The sequence below is a fragment of the Heloderma suspectum genome, chromosome 1, assembly GCF_057233095.1.
Source record: "Heloderma suspectum isolate Gila_16-S chromosome 1, 16-S_ref, whole genome shotgun sequence".
NCBI lineage: Eukaryota > Metazoa > Chordata > Lepidosauria > Squamata > Helodermatidae > Heloderma > Heloderma suspectum.
This window is the reverse complement of record NC_139458.1, coordinates 430,719,648-430,727,783: the sequence shown is the minus strand read 5'-3', so window position 1 is coordinate 430,727,783 and position 8,136 is coordinate 430,719,648.

Below are 8,136 nucleotides of genomic sequence, written 5' to 3'. Positions count from 1 at the left end.
CTAGCTTTGTTTTTAGTAATACTTCCTAAGGCCCACTTGACTTCACTCTCGAGGATGTCCGGCTCAAGTTCAGTGACCACACTATCATGGCTATCAGGGACATTCAGATCTTTCCTGTATAGTTCTTCTGTGTATTCTTGCCACCTCTTCTTAATCTGCTTCTGTTAGGTCCCTGCCTTCTTTGTCCTTTATCATGCCTGTCTTTGCACAAAACGTTCCCTTGAGATCTCCAATTCTCTTGAAGAGATCTCTAGTCTTTCCCATTCTATTGTTTTCTTCGATTTCTTTGCATTGTTCATTTAAGAAGGCCTTCTTGTCTCTCCTTGCTATTCTCTGGAAATCTGCATTCAGTTGGGTATATCTTCCCCTTTCTCCCTTGCTTTTTGCTTCCCTTCTTTCCTCAGCTACTTGTAAAGCCTCATCAGACAGCCACTTGGCTTTCTTGCATTTCTTTTTCTTTGGGATGGATTTCGTTGCTGCCTCCTGAACAATGTTACGGACCTCTGTCCAGAGTTCCTCAGACACTCTGTCTATCAAGTCTAATCCCTGAAATCTATTCCTCACCTCCACTGTATATTCATCAGGGATATGATTGAGGTCATACCTGAATGGTTTAGTGGTTTTCCCTACATTCTTCAATTTAAGACGAAATTTTGCAATAAGAAGCTCATGATCTGAGCCACAGTCAGCTCCAGGTCTTGTTTTGACTGACTGTATGGAGCTTCTCCATCTTTGGCTGCAAAGTACATAATCAATCTGATTTCGATATTGACCATCTGGTCATGTCCATGTGTAGAGTCGCCTCTTGTGCTGTTGGAAAAGAGTGTTTGCTATGATCAGCATGTTCTCTTGGCAAAACTCTATTAGCCTTTGTCCTTCTTCATTTTGTACACCAAGGCCATGCTTGCCTGTTATCCTGGTGATTTCTTGACTTCCTACTTTAGCATTCCAATCCCCTATGATGAAGAGGACATCTTTTTTGGGTGTTAGTTCTAGAAGGTGTTGTAGGTCTTCATAAAACCGATCAACCTCAGCTTCTTCGGCCTCAGTGGTTGGGGCATAGACTTGAATTACTGTGATGTTGAATGGTTTGCCTTAGATTCGTACTGAGATCATTCTGTCGTTTTTGAAATTGTACCCCAATACTGCTTTTCCTACCCTTTTGTTGACTATGAGTGCTACTCCATTTCTTCTAAGGGATTCTTGCCCACAGTAGTAGATTTAATGGTCACCTGAATTAAATTCGCCCATGCTTCTCCATTTGAGTTCGCTGATTCCCAAGATGTCGATGTTCAGTCTTGCCATCTCATGTTTGACCACCTCCAGCATACCTTGATTCATTGATCTGACATTCCAGGTTCCTAAACAATATTGTTCTTTACAGCATCGGACTTTCTTTTCACCACCAGACACATCCACAGCTGAGTGTCCTTTCGGCTTTGGCCCAGCCGCTTCACTCTTTCTGGCGCTACTTGGAAATACCCTCTGCTCTTCCCCAGTAGTATATTGGACACCTTCCGACCTGAGGGGCTCATCTTCCAGCGCCATATCTTTTAGCCTTGTGATACGTTCCATGGGGTTTTCTTGGCAAGAATACTGGAGTGGGTTGCCATTTCCTTCTCCAGTGGACCACATTTTGTCAGAACTCTCCACCATGACCTGTTCGTCTTGGGTGACCCTGCACGGCATAGCTTATGGCTTCACTGAGTTATGCAAGCCCCTTCGCCACAATAAGGCAGTGATCCATGAAGGGGAGTGCCAGTGTACAAAGCCCTAAATAACTTGGGACTAGGATGCCTGACAGAGCACCTTCTCCCTTACCAACCTGCCCGGCCACTGAGGTCATTGGAGGGTTTGCTCCTGGTGGTTCCACATGGACCTATGTCCCGATTGGCGTCCACCAGGAGAAGAGCCTTCAGTGTGGTGGCCCCCTTTCTTTGGAACTCCCTGCCCCTGGAGCTCAGGCAGGCACCAACACTGTATTGTTTCCAGTGCCTCCTGAAAACAGCACTGTTCCAGGATACATTCCTTAACTGACCAGTCACGGTTTCTACTGGCATTCTATTGTTGTTGCTTTTTTTAAGCATAATTTAATATGGTGTTTTAATCTTCTTATTCTTTTATCTTTTGTGTTCACCACTCCAAAATCTGTCTTAGATATGGAGCGGTAGACAAATAGTATAAATAATTAAAATAAATGAATGAAAGACAGCTGAGCTTCAAAGGTTCACATATTGCTTTGAGAGTGTGCAATTCTCCCCCATGTTGGAGTGCAACTCCCATTATCCCTCACCATTGGCTATGCTGGAAAGGGCTGATGGGAGTTGCAGTCCAAGAACATCTGGTGGGGAGGCACAAGTGACCCTTCTCGGCATTAAGCCCTCAGGCCCCAGCCACTCCATTGCTTTCTCGTTGCCTGCTAACCCTGCATATACCGGTAGGGGAAGATTTTCCCAGTGTGGAAGCTGCTGTAGTTCTGTAGGTTCCCTGCACAGTGAAGGATCCTTATGCAGCAGGATTCTAAATCATCTGAGGAGCCTATGCAAGTACAGCAGTCTCTAGGGATGTATGAGAATTTGGTTTCAGTTTGGCTTTGACCAGAATTTACCCAGCTCACACCTCCCAGAACTGAATGCAGACCGAAACGCAACCTGCAGTTAAAATCCCTACCTTTCTGAACTTGCAAGGTGATTCGCAGCACCAAAAGACAAATGCATTCAAAAAATGCATTCGAGAAATGTGCATGAAAAAAATGCATACTTTTGAAAAATGCGCACAAACACACTTTAATCGAAGGAAGAAAAATGTGTACATTACAAAAAAAAATGTGCCAACTTGATGTGTACATTTGGAAAAATTCCCATGAAAATATGCACACATCTTCATGTGAAAAGTAAAGCCAAAAAAAAGCCAAAAACAAAAGAACAAGAACAAAAACCAAAGCTCACGATCTGATACAGACAGGAGCCGGAACAAGTGGAATTTGGAGACCCTTGACAAGCTTGAATTTTGCTGTTTTGCACATCTCTAGCAGCTTCCCCCACTGCAAGCCTTCACCCTCCACTGCCAGGGATGTGGCAGTACCAGCAAATAGACATGTTGGAGAAATCCTCAATGGATTCAAATGAGTTTGGATTTCTATGAATCTGACCTGTGGTTTCTGCAGCAAGTTAAGCGAGTTAAGCACCTCTGCACATTGTCGTGGTGCACGTTGGCACCACGATGTGGGGACATGTAGTTATGAGGTCCTGGAATCCAAATGTAGGTCGTCAGGTAGGAGGTTGAAATCCAGGACCACCAAGGTTGCTTTTTCTGAAATGTGACCATGCGCAGGGCCAGCTGGACAGGCAAAGCAGAGGAGCCTCAATGCATGGATGACATGGTGGTGCAGGGAGGAGGGGTACAGACTTGTTAAGCATTAGGTAACATAATGCGAAGAGAAAACTCTCTGGAAAAGAACCTGATGCTGGGAAAGACTGAAGGCAAAAGGAGAAGGGGACGGCAGAGGATGAGATGGCTAGATAGCATCACTGATGCAATGAATATGGACTTGAGCACTCTCTGGGAGAGAGCACAGGACAGGAAGTCCTGGCGTGCTATGGTCCATGGGGTCATGAAGAGTCAGACACGACTAAACGACTGAACAACAACAACAAGGCCACTACAAGAGGGACAGGCTGTACTTGAACCAAAATGGAACAAGGCTGCTGGTAATAAACATGATAAAGGTGGCTGAGCAACTTTTAAACTGAACTTCTGAACCCTGGGGAAAAGCTGAAAGGAGCTGGGAAGCATCCAGTTTGGGTTAAATCATCCCTAGGGGGTGAAAATGAAAAGCGTGTTGATTGCCCAAATACAGAAGGGGAGGAAATACAACATGAACATGGTGAAACTTAATAGCCAATCAAAGAGGCCTATGCGCCACAGCAAAAGATGTACATGCATTCAGTTATTTATTTATTTATTTATTTATAGCATTCTTACCCCACGCTTCAGCTGAAAAAAGCTCCCAGAGTGGCTTACAAAGGTTAATAAGTACAAGAGGAAAGCCGGTGTGGTGTAGTGCCTAGAGTGTTGGACTAGGAGTCAGAAGACCCAGGTTCTAGTCTCCACTCAGCCATGAAGCTCACTGGGTGACTTTGGACCAGTCATAGACTCTCAGTCCAACCTACCTCACAGGGTTTTTGTTGTGAGGATAAAATGGAGAGGAGGAGGATTATGTACACTGCCTTGGATTCCTTAAGGAGGGAAAAATGTGGGATATTAAATAAATAAATAAATAAATAAATAAATAAATAAATAAATATTATAGACAGTGGCATGGAACAGGTGGTGGTCAACTAACTCCCAGGATCAGGAGGATTCTGGTCTGTGGTTTCTAGATCCCATCTTGAATTGCTTGCAGTTCCCTCTGCTGACCAGAGGTCCTGAGTCCTGTGCTGTGGAGGTGGACAGTGCAAACAGCCATTGAAACACAAGGTCCAATAAATAGTCTGGGGTGGATGGCAAGAACAGGAACCAATAGGCAGGCAGACTCTAATCTGTGTCAAGACCCAGAAGATGAGGGTGGTGGAAGGTACAGGAGACATGTAGAGGCAGGCACAACTTATTCCAAGGTCCAGAGTCTGGAGAACAGGGACAGGGCCATAGTTCAATAATAGGGCACATACTTTCCATGGTCCCAGGGTCAATTTCTGGCATCTCCAGAAAGAGCTGGGAAAGACTCCCACCTGAAACCCTGGAGAGTCAATGTCAGCCAGTGTAGACAGTACAGAGCTGGAAGGACCAATGGTCTCAAGTCAGTATGAGGCAGCTTCTTTAACCTGTGTGCAAAGCAGATACTCCACCACCTAGCCTTGGGCCCTCCCCAGTGCTCCCCAGAGGCCTTTGTGTTGCCACAATCCCAGCTCAAATTAAACCCTGCATAATAGCAGTCCTTGTTGTTGTTGTTGTTTTTCTCTTCCCCCCCCCCGCTTTAAAGCAGAGTCTTCAAAATGCCAAAGACATCTGAGGAGGGACACCATGTATAGCTAAAATGTATACCACCAGTTAGGAAAGGTGGCACCAAGTCCAGGAGGTCACCAGCATGGTTGACAAATAGCGTCCAGGAAGCTATTATAGAAAAGAGGGCTTTGTTCAGAAAATGGAAGTCTTGCCCAAATGAGGAGAACAAAGAGGAGAACAAAATTGCACAAAGGAGATGCAAGCAGACAAGAAGAGATGCAAAAAAAGCATTTTGAGGAGCATATCACTAACAGCATCAAGGCCAACAATAAAGAATTCTTTAAATATATCAGAAGCAGGAACCCAGCTAGGGAGGCAGTTGGACCACTGGATGACAATGGAGTTAAAGGAGTACTAAAGAATGATGAGATTGCAGCGAAGCTGAATGAATTCTTCTCATCTGTCTTCACTGCAGAATATATAGGACAGATACCTGTGCCTGAACTGATGTTTTCAGGAAGGCAGTCTGAGGAACTGAGACAAATAGTGGTGACAAGAAATGAAGTTCTCAACCTTATTGACAAAATGAAGTAAATAAATCACTGGGCCCAGATAGTATCCATCCTAGAGTTCTTAAAGAACACAAATATGAAATTGCTGTCTAACCAAATGTCTAACTAAAACATGCAGCATGTCCCTAAGATCAACCTCTGTACCAGAGAACTGGAAGATAGCCAATGTAACACTCATTTCTAAAAAGGGATCCAGAGTGGATCCAGGAAATTACAAGCCAGTTAGCTTAATGTCTGTTCCGGGTAAATTGGTTGAAAGCATTATTAAAGATAAAATTAGTAAGCATATAGAAGGACAAGCCCTGCTGAAAAAGAATCAACACGGCTTCTACAAAGGCTTCTAACCTTTTAGAGTTTTTTGAGAGTGTCAATAAACATGTGGACAGGGGTGATCCATTGGACATTGTCTTCTTGGACTTCCAAAAGGCTTTTGATAAAGTCCCTCAGCAAAGACTCCTGAGCAAACTTCACAGTCATGGAATAAGAGCAAAGGTCCTTTTACAGATCAGTAACTGGTAAAGAAGAGAAAGCAGAGCATGAATAAATGGTGAATTCTCGAATGGAGGGATGTAAATAGTGGGGTCCCAAAGGGACAGATGTATTGGGACCAATGTTTTTCAGCTTGTTCATAAATTATCTGGAATTAGGAGTGAACAGTAAAGTGGCCAACTTTGCCAATAACACCAAATTATTTAGGGTGGTTAAAATATAAAGGGGTTGTGAGGAGCTTTTGTGTATATGAATATAGATCCAGAACCTCAAAACCTCTCACTTTTAGGCTATAGTGATGGGAGTGCACCTAACTTACACTACATGTCTGCTAGAAGAATCATCATCTCCTGCTTTAATACCAGCATGACATTGTGACCTTTGCACCATCTAAAGCAACAACAAAAGAATCTTTCCTTTCTATGCTACAAAATTCTTTTCTTAATAAATACCATGTGGCTGTGCTAATTGTAATGTATCTCTCTTTGTCTGAAAGTGGTGGTTGTGCATTCATCCATAAACAACTTGAAACCGAAACATCTAAATCAGAGGTGCAGAACCTCTTTCACCCGAGGGCCACATTTAATTTTGGAGATGCTCTTGGGGGGCTGCCTTCCAGTGGTGGGCAGGGTCAAAAGATAATGAGGCAGGGCCAAAAGCAAAAGGGGGCAGGGCCAACATACCAAAATCCCAGCACCATTTAGCTTGAAGTTTTTACTGCCAATAGCTTAAGGGAGGGGCCACAGCTCAGTGTGACAGAGCCCCTGCTTGGCATGCAGAAGGTCCAGGTTCGATTCCCAGCTTCTCCAGATGGGCCACTACCATGGCGAATCCAGGGATAGGGAGGTTACCAGGGTATGGTGGATTATAGGTCTCTTTGGTTGCATATTCCCAGCTAATAGAAGAACTTAAGGAGGTCTCATCCTAGGGATGTCAGAGAATTCCGCCACAGACTCCAGTGAGGCCAGACTCCAGTGAGGCCAGATTCCAGCCTCACTGGAGCCCGTGGTGGAATTCTTTGAATTCTAAAGAATCCGGTCCCCCGGAATCCATGGCGGAACGGCCTCCCGCCCCCCGCCACCCTGCGGAATCCCCCCAGGATGGACTTTATCTGGGGCAGATGCAGTGGTGGTTCTGGCGGTGGCGGCAGCGGTGGCTCCAGCTGGTCTCCTGGTATTTATGTAGCCTATCATGGCAAAGAGAAGGGACGCAAATGGCATAGCGGCCGCCATTTGCGTCCCTGCTCTTTGCCATGATAGGCTATGTAAATACATACATACTTACATAGTATGTATACTATGTAATACTTACATAGCCTATCACAGCTGCCTGCAAGGACACAAATGGCGGCCACTATGACAGCTGCCATTTGCGGCCACAGTAGCCTGGCCCCGGCCGGAACTCTGGCTGCGGACGGCCCTGGCCAGCGGCTCCGCAGAGCCACCGTGGAGCAGAGCCAGCCGGGGCGGATTCTGGGGGGAGGGACAGAGCGCCTCCCCACCACCACAGATTCCCCGGCACAGAATAAGGTAAATGTTTCATACATCTCTATCTCATCCTCATGAGATATGGGATTTCCAGTGGTTCAGAAGATTGTACAGTTAGACATTAATGCTGTCTATATGCTGGCTTGGCCTTGATTGACAGGGCTAGGCAGCACAAAACACTTCCCACCTTCATGTTCATGGTTGAACATGGCATTAGCTGGTCACCCAATTGGAGGCCAGAAAGGAATTTTTTGAAGTTCTCCAGATGGGCCACATTTGGGCAGTTTTGTTGCGACTTCCCTGTGGCATCACCATAGGTATTTGTATATCAATTGATGTACTACATAACCATCCCAAATTCAGTGGGCAGAAAAAAGAAAAGATGGTGGGAGATTAAAGACCATGGAAGGTGAAGTTCGATGTGCCTGTAATTCAAGTGGATTGATGGCCACCAAGTAGATTTGGGGAAACCACTGGAACTGGGAATCATGCTTAGGCCAGACAAAATGGCAAGCGTATGGTTTTGCCATGACTGAAGCCTCAGGCTTGAGTTGACTGCCCAAGGAGTCAAAAGTAGCATGGATAACAATATCAGTTCCTTAGATGAACAAGGGAAATTATTTCCTGTTGCCCCATCATGTATA